We start from the raw sequence: 16,918 nt of genomic DNA, 5'->3' as shown, positions 1-16,918 counted from the left end.
TACACCTTTCCATTTTATGAACACAATTCTCTTTGGCACACTTATTAGACATACATTGTTCTTTGGCCAGCACATTAAATACTCCAACCTCCAAACAGTTAATAATCACTAACATTTACAGAAATAAACAAGTCTACTCTAATAGCACACATTTCAAAATCAGAATTTTAATTTCTTCATGACTAAATCCAGATGAATGCTCTTTATTATTCTCTTAAATTCTCATATTATTTCTCCAACTTGTATTATTTAAACACTTGATAATCTTGTTCAGTTTTCACCAAAAAAAGAAAAAAAATACCAAACACCAATTTGAGTCACATTATCTTTTAATCATGCTTATTTATCATAATTCAAACCTGGCTACCTTAACCTTCTTCTGTCTGAAAACAGAAATCCTTCTCCCCATATTCTTGTCCAATTTTTCTTTTAAAAATTCATGTTCTTATTCTTAATAGTGAGGTCATTTTCTTGTAATTCAACTAATAAAACATCATTACTGTTGCCACCATGCTAGAATAACTTGTATCAAACTAACCCTCTGCTAAATAAAACTCATAAAATCTAGACAAAAAGTAAAAACTGAAGGCACTAAAGAGTGACTTATATAAAGAGGAACAGAAGGGGCTACAACTCTTGAAAGAACGGAAGCATATACGACCAGCTCCACAATTATCTTGGCTTTTTCCTTGCGTTTGCTGAGTAACAGGCAAATGGAGCTCAAGTAGAAAGTGCAGTCCAATCGGACGAAGGAAAAAAAGAATCAGAATTGTGACTATCAAAGAGCTGGAAACTAAAGAATAAATTTCCAGAGAAAAAGGACCACAAGAGGGGAAACATTCAAGAAAACTAGTTGAAATTGTAGGTAGGAGGCTAAAGAGCTCAGCAGATTCCAGCTGCTGCTCACTGCTATGGAGACAAAGACTGGAGTGTAGGCCCCACCAAGTTAGAGGAGCCTTCATAAATAACTCCAGCTCTCTGTTGAGACTACCAAAGGGCCAGCTACTCCTTAATTGAAATAGATCAGCCCTAAAAAGTCTTATAACCAACCTTTATAGATTCAAGGTGACCTCTTAATACTTCACATACCAAAGGAAAACTTAATTCTCTTTGGAGCAAAGTAACACAAACTAGAGCTTCTGTAATTGTTCAACCACAATGTCTAACACTCTTAAAAACTGCAAGGCTTTCTAAAAAACAAAAATAAATGACCAACACCCACTATGATAGCTGCAATAACATAAAATTAAAAGTCCAGAAAATAACAAGTGTTATCAAGAATGTATAGAAATTGCAACTCTCATATATGCTGGTAGAAATGTAAAAGCGTACAGTCACTGTGGAAAAGAGTTTCACAGTTCCTCAAGAACTTAAACAAAGAGTTACCATATGATCTAGCAACTCCATTCCTGGTACATACTAAAAAGTATTGAAAACACACACTCATGCAAAGTTTCTACACAAATGTTCACAGTGGCATTATTCATAACAGTCAAAAACTGGAAAAAACTCAAATGTCCACCTACTGATGAATGGGTAACAAAATGTGGCATATGAATACAATGGAATATTATTCAGCCACAAAGAAGAAACACTTACACACGCCACAACATGGATGAACCTTGAAAGCACTATGCCAAGTGAAAGAAGATGGACACATAAGGCCACATAAATCTTATGACTCTATTTATAAGAAATGTCTAGACTAGGCAAATTCACAAAGACAAAGTAGATTTGCTGTTGCCAGGGGACGGGCAGAGGGGGAGAATTGAGATTGACTGCCAACAGTTTTCACTTTATTAGGGTAGTGAAAATATTCTGAAATTAGATAGTTACAATGTTTACATAATTGTGAATATACTAAAAACCACTGATTTGTGTACTTTAAAATGGTTAAAACGGTAAATTTTATATAAACTGTACCTCAATTAAAAACAAGAATAGACACCCAAGAGAAATAACAAAAAATTTAAAAAGACACCTAAGTCATTCAGATTTTGGAGTTCCAGGACAGACGTGGTGGCTCACGCCTATAATCCTAGCACTCTGGGAGGCCAACGCGGGCAGATCACTTGAAGCCAGAAGCTCAAGACCTGCCTGGCCAACATGGTGAAACTCTGTCTCTATTAAAAAAACAAACAAACAAACAAACAAAAAATCAGTCAGGCGTAGTGGCACATGCCTGTAGTCCCTGCTACTTGGGAGGCTGAGAAATGAGAATCATTTGCACCTGGGAGTTGGAGGTTGCAGTGAGCTGAGATCACATCACCGCACTCCAGCCTAGGAGATAGAGCAAAATTTTGCCTCAAAAAAAAAAAAAAAAAATTATGGAGTTACCAAAGACTTCAAGTAACTGTGATTGGTATGTTCAAGAAATAGGTAAGGCCAGGCATGGTGGCCCACGCCCGTAATCCCAGCACTTTGGGAGGGCGAGGTGGGCGGATCATGAGGAGGGCAAGGTGGGCGGATCACGAGGTCAGGAGATCAAGACCATCCTGGCTAACATGGTGAAATCCTGTCTCTACTAAAAATACAAGAAATTAGCCAGACATGGTGGCGTGTGCCTGTAGTCCCAGCTACTCGGGAGGCTGAGGCAGGAAAACTGCCAGAACCCAGGAGGCGAAGGTTGCAGTGAGCCAAGATTGCGCCACAGCACTCCAGCCTGGGCCGCAGAGTGAGACTGTGTTTCAATAAATAAACAAACAAACAAATAAACACAGGACAGATGGAGAATTTCAGCAAAGTCCTGTAATTCTATAAGAAAGTCAAATGACAATTCCAGAACATGAAAATATAATCACTGAAATTAAGAAATCATTAGGTTAGAAACAGCAAAACAGAGATTTAATGAAGAAATGAATTGAACCTAAATATATCAAAGTATTAAAAACTAAAGTCAGAAAAAATCTTAAAAGCAGTCAGTGAAAATAAGACATATCACCTGGAAGGGAACAGCAATAAAACTAACAACTCATTTTTCATCAGAAATAGTAGAAATTGAAGGTAACAAAATGACATCTGTAAAGTGTTAAGACAAAAAAAGAAAACAAGACAACCAACCAGCCCGGAATTCCACACTAAGAAAAAAATACCTTCTAACATCAAGATGAAATAAAAATAAGTTTAGATGAACAAAAGTTAAGAAAACACTTGTTACAAGAGAACAAACTATATCAAGCTAAAAGAAAATGGCCCCACATGGAAGTACAGAACTAGAGGAGTTAGTTAAGAGGAATGGAAAAGTAAGTATATATGAATAAATATATATTAATATTAACATTTAAAATAACAATAACGATGACTCTATTGGTTTAAACAAATGTAGAAAAATAAAGTATAGGACAAGACACACAAAAGACTAAGCTAGGCCAGGCGAGGTGGGTCATGCCCGTAGGAGGCCAGGAGATCGAGCCCAGCCTGGCCAACATGATGAAACCCAACCTCTACTAAAAATAGAAAAACTAGCAGGCGTGGTGGCGGGCACCTGTAATCCCAGCTAACTCAAGAGGCTGAGGCAGGAGAGTTGCTTGAGCCCAGGAAACAGAGGTTGCAGTGAGCTAATAAGATCACGCCACTGCACTCCAGCCTGGGCAACAGAGCAAGACTCCATCTAAAAAAAGAAAAAGACAAGTGAGGTAAATGAAATTAAACCACAATAAGCTTCTTGCATTTTCAACAAGTGTTAAAATACAAATTTAGACTAGAACCTAATAAACTAATATTTTAATATTTTAATGATGAATATTTTAATCTCTAGGGCAACTACTTAAAAATACATGCACACATATTAAAGATGTATACTGTAAAATTATGTGTAAAACCAAATAGAAAAAAATAACGCTTGATTAAAGAAAGTCAAGAAAGGAACAAATAGAAAACAAATACCTGCCTTGTAAGACACAAATCCTTGTATATCATGTTCCACAGTAAATGTAAATGGACCCATCATTCCAATTAAATATCGAATACATTATATTGGATTTCAAAACACATAACTATATTCTATGTACAACACAACTACTTTAAATTCAAGGGAACAGATATGTTAAAAGAAAAAAATGGAAAAAGATATCACACAAATACTAATTAAAAGTATGATGATATTACTATGTTAATATTGAATAGCTGGCTTAAATTATTAGTGATACAGAGAGATGCTTTATTATGATAAAAGTTCAACAGGAATGTTTAACAATTATAAATGTGTATACATCTCACAACACAGGTTCAAAAATTTATAAAGCAAAAGTTGACAGAACTAAAAGGAAAAAGAGAATAATCCAAAATAACGACTGGAGATTTTAAGATACTTCTCTCAGTAATTTACAGAAGAAAAAAAATCCAATGAATACAAAAAAATTTGACATTACTAGTAACAAATTTGTTTGATCTAATTTGTATGTATAGAATCCAATAACTGTTCAATACACATTCTTCTCAAGTACTCAAGGAATGTTGACTGAGCTGTGGGCCATAAAGCAAGTCAATAAATATCAAAAGATTGAAATCATATAAAATGTATTTTCCGAGCACATTGGAATTAAATTAGAAATCAACAGGCCAGCGCGGTGGCTCACGCCTGTAATCCCAGCACTTTGGGAGGCCAAGGCAGGCGGATCACAAGGTCAGAAGATTGAGACTATCCTGGTTAACATGGTGAAACCCTGTTTCTACTAAAAATACAAAAAATTAGCCAGGCGTGGTGGCGGACACCTGTAGTCCCAGCTACTCAGGAGGCTGAGGCAGGAGAATGGTGTGAACCCGGGGAGGTGGAGCTTGCAGTGAGCCGAGATGGCCCCACTGCACTCCAGCCTGGGCGACAGAGCGAGACTCCGTCTCCAGAGAAAAAAAAAAAAAGACATCAGTAACAAAATTAATCATAAAATAAGAAATCACACAGGAAATTTTAAAAGATTTTTAATTGGTCATGAAAATGTAGTATCAAAATTTGTGAGATGCAGTTTAAGCTATGTTTACAGGACCATTTATAGCTTTAAAATGTCTATTTAAAAGAAGGAAAGTTGAAAAATCACACTATCATCCTTTATTTTCAGTAGTTTAAGATGGCAAATCAAACCCAAAGTAGTAAAAAGAAGGAAATAACGTAAACAAGAACAAAACTCAATGAAATAAAAAGCATTAGGAGAAAATTAAGCCAAAGGTTGGCTGTTTGAGAATATTAATAATCAATAACCCCTAGCAGAAATAATCAAGAAAAAAGACAGAAATTCCAATTTCAGAAAAATTAAAAGGGGGGTATTAGTACATATGCTATAGACAGTAAAAGGAAAATAAGGGGATATTAACATAGGCAGTAAAAGGAAAATAAGGAGATATTAACAACAACTTTATGACAATGTATTTAATAATTCAGGTAAAATGGACAACTTCTTTGAAAAACATAACTTATAGAAACTGGCACAGGAAATAGAAAACTGGAACAATCCTCTATCTGTTAGAGAAACTGAATCCATCACTTAAAATCTTCCCTGAAGAAATCTGCTGACTCAGATAGCTTCAATAGAAAATTATTCTAAACTATTAGGCCGGGCACGGTGGCTCAAGCCTGTAATCCCAGCACTTTGGGAGGCCGAGACGGGCGGATCATGAGGTCAGGAGATCGAGACCATCCTGGCTAACACGGTGAAACCCGTCTCTACTAAAAAAATACAAAAAACTAGCCGGGCGATTTGACGGGCGCCTGTAGTCCCAGCTACTCGGGAGGCTGAGGCAGGAGAATGGCGTAAACCCAAGAGGCGGAGCTTGCAGTGAGCTGAGATCCGGCCACTCCACTCCAGCCTGGGCGACAGAGTGAGGCTCGATCTCAAAAAANCACTCCAGTCTGGGTGACAGAGTGAGACGCCATCTCAAAAGAAAAAAAAAAAGAAAGAAGCCGGGCGCGGTGGCTCAAGCCTGTAATCCCAGCACTTTGGGAGGCCGAGACGGGCGGATCATGAGGTCAGGAGATCGAGACCATCCTGGCTAACACGGTGAAACCCGTCTCTACTAAAAAAATACAAAAAACTAGCCGGGCGATTTGACGGGCGCCTGTAGTCCCAGCTACTCGGGAGGCTGAGGCAGGAGAATGGCGTAAACCCAAGAGGCGGAGCTTGCAGTGAGCTGAGATCCGGCCACTGCACTCCAGCCTGGGCGACAGAGCGAGACTCCTTCTCAAAAAAAAAAAAAAAAAAAAAAAAGAAAATTATTCTAAACTATTAAGAATAAATAATACCTCACACCATTTTGTTCCAGAAAACAAAAAGAAGGGGATCAGTTCCCAATTCTTTATGAAGCTGCCAAAACCTGACAAGGACACGAAGAAAATGACAGGCCAAAACATCTCTCATGAATACAGACAAAAAAATGTGAGACAAAATTTTAGCAAATCAAATCCAGACTTATTAAAAAGATAATACATTATAACCAATGAAATTTATTACATGAACGTAAGCTGATTTAACTTTTGAAAATTAATCAATGTAATTCACCAAATCATCAAAGTAAAACCCATATAACCATCTCAACAGATAAAGAAAAAGAATTTAATGAAATTCAGTATCTACTCACAATAAAATCTTCCAGAAACTAAGAATAAAAGCATTCTTAATCTAATAAAACTAACTTACAAAAATTTGTACAGCCAACGTCATCTTACTAATGAAATATTGGATTCTTTCCCCTTGAATTCAGGTATAAGACAAGAATATACATCACCATTTCTATTCAACAAAATAAATAAACCAACACAAATCAATGGCATAAAGAATAAAAGAAAGGAGAAAACAAAGTAAAAAAGAAATAATGATTTAAACAGAAGACTTACAATTGTCATTATTTGCTGATGACATAATTAAGTGCATAGAAAACCCGAAAGAACCTATAATAAACCATTAGAATAAGTGAATATAATAATTAAGGTCAATATATAAACTATATTTCTACATATTTCCAAAAAAAAATTAGAAAGTGAAATTTAAAAACCGATAGCATAATTGCATCCAAAAAACCCAAAACACTAGGAATAAATCTAACAAGAGATGTGCAATACCTCTACACTGAAATATTGTTGAGGGAAAGAGTTCACAAAATGGAAGGATATGCCATCTTTGTTGACTGGAAGATTTATTAATAATACTGTAGAGGATAATCAGTTTCCCTGATGCTGACCTCAAAATTCCATGCAATCCCAATAAAAATTCCACAAACTTTTTGCAGACTCACAAGCCAATTCTAAATTTTGCATGAAAATGCAAAGGACGCAGAATGGCCAAGAAAATCTTGAGGAAGAACACTAGAATATACATAGATTTATCATAAGCTACAATAAATAAGACATAATTAGTACAACGACAAACAGACCAACAGAACAGAGAATTAATAAGCAACCCACATATACAGTCACAACAAAACAACTTACATCTAATGGTTAAAGAATCATCTTTCCAATAAATGGTGCTGGATCAACTATCACATGGACAAAAATGAACCTTGAGTCCTATCTCAGATTATATACAAATTTAATTTGCAATGGATCATGAATAAACAAACTTATACAACAAAACATACATGTATCTTCATATCATCATGACTATGACATAGGAAAATATTTCTTAAATAGGATACAGAATTATCCTTTCAAAATATTGATAAATTGGACTTCATTTAAATTAGAAACTGTTCATCAGACACCACTGAGAATAAAAAGACACAATTTTCAAACTGGGAGATACCTGCAATATATATAGCCAACAAAAGACTTGTTCCAGAATATATAAAGAACGCCTACAAATCTATATATATGTACATATATATGACTATTTTAAAATTTTAAGCTCAATTTTTAAATTGAGTTCAGTCTACATACATATAACTCAATTTAAAAATGGGCAGAAAAGGGATATTTGGAAAATCTTTTGGGGATAAACATTGTTACCTTGATTATAGTGGTGATTACATGGATTTGTCAAAAACTCATCTAACTATGTATTTAAAATGAATGGATTCTATTGTATGTGTATTATACCTCATGTCACTTTTTCCCTGAGCACCAGAATTATAAAATCCCCACTGTCTGCTCCAACATTTTCAGATATTCTTCCTTCATAACACTTACTACGGCTATAATTTCAAATGTGTAATGATTTAAGGTCTGTTTTCCCCATTACAGGTTTAAGTTCTGTAAGGACTGCGCCCATGATTATATTTGCTTATTACTGGAGCCCCCAATCATCTAGTAGCAAATAGAGGAACTCAGTAAGTATCTGTTGAATGAAAAGTGATTGTGCAATATGAACACTTCAAGAATTAAATTAGGAGGCAGTATCATTCTGCCAACTTTCATGTTTTTTAATTATCAAAATTGCCTACTCCACCTTCACATCTCCACTTGGAAGTCTATCAGACATGAAATCTCCGATACTTCCCCTCACCCTCAAGTTGCCTTATCCATATTCTCAGTGACGGTAATTCCATCTTTCCAGTTGCCCTTCTGAAAACCATGGAGTCATCCCTAATGTCAAAGGGACATTCTTTCGGTTCCCTAGTAATTTTGCAAGCTACTTTCGCTGATTTTAATATAGTTCTGGAAATTCGCGTGCGCACGCACACACACACACACACACACACACACACACACACACACACACACACATTTCTGTTCTTCACAGTAAGATATATCTAATCTCTTTACCTATCTGGACTCAGTCTTCTGAATTTTATATATACTGTCCAGCAAACAGTGAACATCATTTTTTTTTCCCTAAGATACTTGAAAAAGAAGGTAGGCAATGATGTTGGTAAAACGCTCCCTATAATATCAATTCAGAAAAATGTGCCCCTGCAGACAAATTTTCTATGAAATACAGGAATACTGCCTTTGTGGAACTTTCTACAATCCTTAACGGCAGAAGTAATCACATCTTCTGCTGTTTCAAATGTATTCTGAATACAAAGTATTTCTAAAATAGCACGTTATACTGTAGAATAACTATTGAGTTGTCTTTCAATTATAGAATTTTTTGGCATATATAAAGGTTTGTTACACATTCTTAAAGGAATCAATTATCTTTCTCTATAGTTTTCTCTTTTGCTTTTATTCTCAACACAGCCTTCCTCACTTCAATATCAGAGAGATACTGATGTCTTAATTTGCACTAAAACTCACAAAATAAACACTTCAGAGACATTTCACTCATAGTCTTGCTTCCTGTTTTTAATATCAAAATGTTTTAACTAGACACCTTTAATTGTGCAGCACCATGCGAGGTACCACAGAAAGAAAAACACTTGGACACCAAGCTATGGCAGGTGAAGGAAAGGGGAGAACTCTGAGATGACCACCAAGCTTCTGACTAAGAGAACTAAGTGTTTATAATACTACTTGCTTGAGACAGAAAATATGAAAATACTGGCTGTGAACTTTTTACCCCTTTTTACAGCAGGGAACAACAGAGGGGGAACTGAGGAGAAATGAGTTTTGTCCATATTGTTTTGAGAGGCCTGTGGAATGTCCAAATGGGTATGTATATTGGAAGCTGGATTCATGGCTCATACTCATAAAAAAGATCGGTATTTGGGAACCATCAATGTTTAGATGGAACACCTGAAGTCAAGAATATAGGCAACCATGAGTATGGATAAAATGTCCCAGGAAGAGTGCATATAATGAGAAAATGTTCAATAATGGAATAGCAACATTTAATGGACATGGTAAAAATGATGAGCTGAGCAGCCAGAAAGAGAAAAAGATAACTATCATGGACACTAAAGAGTAAGTTTCAAAGGAGAAAATAGTATTATCATGCTTACCAAAAGACCAGTGGTCCCCAACATTTTTGTCACCAGGGACTGATTTTGTAGAAGGCGGTTTTTCCACTGATGGTGGCCGGGTGGTGGGAGTGGCGGCGAGGGATGATTTCAGGATAAAACTGCTCCACCTCAGATCATCAGGCATTAGATTATCATAAGGCGCATGCAACTTAGATCCCTTGCATGCACAGTTCACAACAGGGTTCACCTTCCTGAGAATCTAATGCTGCCACTGATCTGACAGGAGGCAGAGCTCAGACGGTAATGCTCTCTCACCTATCGCTAATCTCCTGCTTTGCCGCCCAGTTCCTAACAGGCCACAGACCCATATGAGGCCATGGCCTAGGGTTTGGGGACCCCTGAAATAAGACAACATTATCCTGTTTATCAAATACTTAAAACATTATTATTAAAATATCAAAATTTAAGAAAAGTTATTTCCATAACTTTAAATGAGAATATAGATGCTTTCTTTTTTTTTACTGTAATTAAAAAAACAAGGTACAGAACAGTGTACATGGCAAGGTTCTACTTGTGTAGAAAAGAGCAAGGTACGTATTTATATTGGCTTTTATTGCATAAAAAGCAGGTGGAAGACAGGTTGACAGTAGGTTTTGCATGGCTTTTTGTAGTCCTTGGTGTTCTAACCATAGCAAACTTACTTATGGTAAAAATTTAGTAAATGTTACAAATGTAATATAATCTGCTAATCTTCAAAATGTTCCACAGTTCTAAGCATGTGTTCCTTCACCTTACTTGAATCACACCCGTAAAAAGGAAACTATAAGATCAAATTTTAGTCAGAGAAGTACCTTAACAGATGCTCTGTCAGGACAGTTGCTGAATCTGAAGACTAATATTATCATTTTTACTAAAGCGTGTGGAAGAAACAGCTAATCACACGCTACCCAAGGGCTCTGCTCAGAACGTCAAATATGATGTTACCAAAAAAAATGCAACTCAATTTCAAACAATATATAAAATATAAGATACATAGCTTCAACCAATTTTTATTAACAGGTCAGACTTTTATTCTTTGTACAGATATCTTCGTACAAATACTTACAAAAATTTTAAGTATATATTTAAATAAATTTAAAATTCAAGAAGTGTATTTGGCTAAACTGGGGATATTTCAAACTCAGTACTCATAATGAATTAAGTAAAAACAAGATAAGGAATTCCAATCAGCTTTCAGTCTTCTTTTAAAATCAAGACATGCTTTTATGTACTCAACTTAGTGGATGGTATCACCATCAGTCAAGTCTCCAAACACTCTCTTCTACTCTTTATATCTACTCAGTAACTGAATCCTGTTAGTTCTACTTCAAATACTCCAGAACCTAATGCCCCTTTCCATCGATATCCTCAAATGTGTACCTATATCTTTATCATCATCATCATCACCAATATTCACTGAGTACCTTTACATGCTGGACACCATGAACTGTTTTACTGCATTCTAATAAAATATGTAATACGTATTATCTTTCTCATATTGTAAAAATGATTCATGTTAAACAATATCAAGTGAAGCTGACACCACAGAAACAGGAATTATATTTTTCTGCAGTCCTCAAAATGTCACTGGATACTCCCTTTGAAAGGCAGAGAAATTTAAGGTTCTTTATACCTAACTGTACATTAGAATTACCTAAGAAGCTTTTGAAATACTGTGACAGGTCTGCCACAAAGACCTACCAAAGGAAAAAAAAAAAAAGAAAGAAATACTGTGACAGGGCCCTCAGCACAGATCGATTAAGTTACTGGAAGTTTTTAAAAGTTTTCCACATAATTCTAATGTGTAGCCAAGGCTGAGAAACACTAGACTATATGATTATCCAGGTTCTTTCTAGCTTAAAAATGTTTGATTACACAGAAATACTTTCAAACTGTGTGCCTTAAAATGAACTACCACAATAGAAAGAACTATTTTCTCCCCAGGTTTTCTCAAAGAAAATTAATGAATAAAACTTTTCTTGACTGAAATTGTTCTCTCATAATTCTTTTCTAAACAAATGGTGCCTACCACTTTGTATATGCTAATACTAGATGATAAAAAATAAATTAACAATAACACGAAATCAAAACTTAGAAATGCCATTTCTTCAAAGTATGTTTGAGAAGGAAAAATCTGCATACACACAAAAAAGCCACACTTTCTATTGGTAAAATTGTTCCCAGGTGGGGGGAGGGGATGAGGATTGAAAAATGACCTGTTGGGTACAGTGTTCCCTACTGGGGGTAATGGGTGCACTAAAAGCTCAGACTTCACCACTACACAAGAAATCCACGTAACAAAACTGCACCTGTACCCACAAACCTACAAAAATAAATTTAAAATGGTTCCTAATTATGAAAAGAATTATGTCAATAGTTTGTTGTTTCAGAAATTAAATACCAACTCTTGAGAACCAACATTTAAATGATGCCTGCAAGGTTTACTAAGAATAGAGTAATAGAGGTCCTATCTATTTACACTAAATGGAGCCAAAGTAGTGCTCATTTTGAATTGTCAGCTTTTTATAAATTCTATGTCTATTTCTCTGCCATCTTGGCTGTCAAGTAACACTGCATGTATATATGTCTGTTTACAGAACAACTTCTCCCATTTTTGCTATTTGCTGCCTCCTGGCTTAAAATTAAGTAAACAAGTCGGTTAAAATGTGTGTAAGGTGAAGAGTAAGTTTGTTATAAAGTTATAATGCTTTGGCATTAAGAAAAAAGACACAAGGCTGAAACTAAGAAGCGAAATGCCTAAGTGTTAGTGCACTGGCATTAGAAGTTATTTTCCTCCTTTTATTCTCAGTGTTTAGATTCTTGATTTTTGGATTCTAGCTAGTGCTCGATCTTGGCCAGTTCCAGACACATGAAATAGAACTATAAATAAATAATTCTTCTCTTTAGAGGACATGAGAAAAAACTGAAAGATAAACTTACATATAATTATGAACACATTTCTAATTCCCACCCTATTCAACTCAAATGAAGTGAAAAACCCCATTCTAGAAAACTTAAGATCATCCTAAAACATAACAGTTCTTTTTCAGACGCAAATATCTCAAACTATAGTTAGTAACACCCCATCAGCAAAGAGCAAAAAATATTTTTAAAATGCCAGACCAGATCTAAAAAAGAACTTATAGAAATTCTAGAAATAGAAAAATATATATTAGGAACTCAAGAGATAGGTATAACAGATTAGGCCCAGTGAAAAATGAACTGGAAAACTGGTCAGAAAAAAATATACCTAGAATGATAAATGGTTGGAAAAGTCTGGAGGGATTAAGAAACATAAAGATACAGTTACAAGGTCTAGTCTAAGTTTAACTGGAGTCTTAGGGAAGAATTATTTGCTTGAAGAGATAATGACTGAAAACTCCCAAAACTGATGAAAGACATGAACCTACAGATTTCAGAAATCTCAACAGACACCAAGCAGGATAATTAAAAAGAAATCTTCCAATATCTAACTACGGTGTGAGAAAAAGAAAATTTAATTTAAAAAAAAGAAACCCACAGCTAAACATAACTAAAACTGCTAAAAATCGTAGACAAAGCAAAACTCTTAAGTGCAGTCAAATAAACAGATTACCTTCAAAATATCAACAATTACATTGATAGCTGAATTTTCAATAGATACAAGACAGAAAACAATGCAAGGATAAATGTAATGTGCTAATAGTAAACAACAACTAACCTAGTATCTGTCCTTGGAAAGTATCTTCTAAGAATCATAGTGAGCCAGGTGTGGTGGCTCATGCCTTTAATCCCAGAACTTTGGGAGGCCAAGGCAGGAGAATCACTTGAGGTCAGGAGTTTAAGACTAGCCCGGGGAATATAATAAGATCCCATTTCTCCAAAAAATACAAAACTTAGCCAGGCATGACGGCATATGTCTGTGGTCCTAGCTTCTCAGGAGGCTATGGCAGGAAGACTTCTTGAGCCCAGAAGTTCGAAGCTGCAGTGATCTATGACCATGCCACTACACTCCAGCCTGGGTGACAGAGCGAAACGCTGTCTCCAGAGGGAAAAAAAAAAGACTGATGGTGAAATAAAGGCATTTTCAGACCCAAACTAAACCAAAACAAAAACACTGAAGGTATGTCTCACCAGCAAAACAGTGCTAAAGGAAATACTAAGGCATGTTCTTTAGAAGGTGAAAAAAAGTGATTTAAGCTAGAAGGTCATAAATGAAGGGAGGAACAGAAAGCATCAGAAATGGTAAGTAACTATGTGGATGAATCTAATGAATACTGACTTCAAAAAAAAAAAAACAGTAATAACCACTTGTGGGTAAACATACAGAGACTTAAAATACATGACAACAACAATGAAAAGGTCATTGAGGGAAGGAACAGAAATGAAGTATCTGATGGTCCTTTGACTGGGATGTATGTTATAATCTATACAGTAACCACTAAAAGAATACTAAATATGTAAGATTTCCCAAGTATAAAGAAAAAAAAAGGAATAATAAAAAAATAATAATTATTGGCCGGGCAGTGTCTCACAGCTGCAATCCCAGCACTTTGATAGTTAGACTGAGTTTAAAAAAAAAATCTACATCTTACTCATAATATCGTATCTCTAACACAATAAAACAGAAAGGAGAATACCTTGGAAACACTAAAGAAAGTTTATTTAGCTATACTAATATCAGACAAAGTAGACTTTAAAAGCATCACTAGAGATAACAAGGGATAATTCATAGTGATGTTACAGGTGGGGTGCAGCACTCTGGGAGGCCGAGGCAGGCAGATCATGAGGTCAGGAGATCGAGACCATCCTGGTTAACAAGGTGAAACCCCTTCTCTACTAAAAATACAAAAAATTAGCCAGGTGTGGTGGCGGGTGCCTGTAGTCCCAGCTACTCGAGAGGCTGAGGCAGGAGAATGGCGTGAACCCAAGAGGCGGAGCTTGCAGTGAGCAGAGATCACGCCACCGCACTCCAGCCTGGGCAACAGAGCGAGACTCCATCTCAAAAAAAAAAAAAAAGAGCTACAAGGAAAATCAGTCAATCCACAATTTGACTTGTATATTTTAAACATACATCTCTCAGTAATTGATGAACAAACAAACAAAACATTGGAAAGGCAAAAAAAATCATTAAGGCTAGAGGATTCAAACAAGATTAACACACTTGACCTAACCTAATAGACATATATAGAACTCTGCACTCAGTGGCTAGACAATACATATTCTTTTTAAACACACATGAAACATTTGTAAAAACTGACCATATGCTGGACCTTAAAACAAATCTCAACGAATTCCAAAGAACTCAAACCGAAAATGTTATTTAACCACAATGCAATAAAGCCAGAAATGAAGAAAATAAAATACCCATGTTTGGAAATTAAGAAATATATTTTTATCAACCAATGCATTAAAAAATAATTATGAAAATTAGGAAATATTTGGAATTAAATAAATGTAAATATACTACATATCAGAACTATGATTAGAGGAAAACTTATGCCCATTTTAAATGCATTAGAAAGCTGAAATTGATGAAAGAGGCATTCATCTAAAATTCAGAAAAACAGCAAAAGATACCAAAAGAAAGTAAAAGGCAGAAAATCATAAAGATCAAAATTAATCATAAACAAAACATACATAAGGTGACCAAGGGCAAAACTATTTCCATAACAATAAGATGAGGTTTGCCTTTTATGCTAAGTTCACATTTATAATGATGGTACAAAAGCAATAGTGGATATAATTGCTGGAATCTCATTACAAATCAAGGCAATGACATCAAACTATTATTAGTCAGTGTGTTACTGACTGCCCCATACTTGCAGTTGAAGAAAGAAAAAGATAGTTTCCATTTAAAAGGTACTTGATGAAGCAGTAAAAATTATTTAGTAGATTCTCCATGTCTTGTAAATAAATATTCAGTGACAAAATGTTAAAACAATAAACATTATCTGTCACAAAGTAAAATAATCAAGAAAAAGCAGTTTGTGATTGAGTTGCCAGCTGAACTAGGCACCATTTTCACAGAACACCATTTTTACTTGAAAGAACAATTGTTAACTATATTTATCCAGGCGTGGGTATTTGGCAGACATTTTCTCAAAAACAAACAGTGAGTGAGAAAATCAACTGATAACATCTGTTGCCAAGATCAAATTTGAATTTTCAAGCAAGAATTTGGAACATGCAAACTTATCTATCACCTTGAGCTTGACAGCATCCCCATACTTAGGCACTTTTCTGATGAGATTAGAAGTGATTTATGTAGTCTTTGGTATCACACACAAAAATATGTTAATGTTTGGAAGAACTGTTTAACTCAGTAAACTTACACTTTCCAAATCACCAAAGCATGATGTTATAAAATTATACATAAGCAAAAATCTATTCAAAGTGTAATAAAGACCAATGGGCTTAAATGTACCAGAATAAGAAAAATATAATGATACAATTTAAGATTCCATACCGCAACTAACCTTAAAAAAAAAATAAAGTATTGAGATCTGCTGTAATATCAAACAAGATTATGCACAAAAATCTGAAAAGGCTATTAAAATATTCTTCCCCTTTCTAACTACATGTCTGTGAGAGACTGCATTTTCTTCTTCTACTACAACCAAAACAAGATACTACAATAGACTGAATGCAGAGGTAGATGTGAAAATATAGTGTCTTCTATTAAGACAGACATTTAACAGAAACTTGTAAAAATGTAACATGATGCCATTCATCTCATAAAGATAGTTATTTTCCTTTAAAGAATGTTATTTATATTAACATGCAATAAGTTTATTTTAACAAACTAATTTTAAAATTTGTTTAAATTTCACAACTGAGAAAATTTATAATTTATATTAACAATATAACTCACATCAAGCTCTTTTAAGTCCTCAATAATTTTTAAGACTGTAACAGGGTTCTGAGACCAAAAGGTCTGAAAAATGCTGCAACAGAGCACAATCAAAACCAAAAGTTGATTCTTTGAAAAGACTTAAAAAATCCATAATAAACACCTGGCAAGAGCGATCAAAAAGTATTTTAAAGAAGAAGTCACAAACAATGACATTAAAAAGAAAATTATCGGCCGGGCGCGGTGGCTCAAGCCTGTAATCCCAGCACTTTGGGAGGC

At 35.1% G+C, this 16,918-nt stretch overlaps 1 protein-coding gene across 2 annotated transcripts in view; it reads right to left on the bottom strand.

Annotated features, from left to right (window-relative positions):
- Positions 1-16,918, bottom strand: part of SS18 (SS18 subunit of BAF chromatin remodeling complex) — a 77,433-nt gene that overhangs the window by 43,360 nt on the left and 17,155 nt on the right. The gene's annotated exons all lie outside the window — the stretch shown is intronic.

This window comes from Rhinopithecus bieti, unplaced genomic scaffold, assembly GCF_001698545.2.
Source record: "Rhinopithecus bieti isolate Rb0 unplaced genomic scaffold, ASM169854v2 scaffold_51907, whole genome shotgun sequence".
NCBI classification, from domain to species: Eukaryota; Metazoa; Chordata; class Mammalia; order Primates; family Cercopithecidae; genus Rhinopithecus; species Rhinopithecus bieti.
This window is presented reverse-complemented; position numbering and strand designations above follow the sequence as displayed.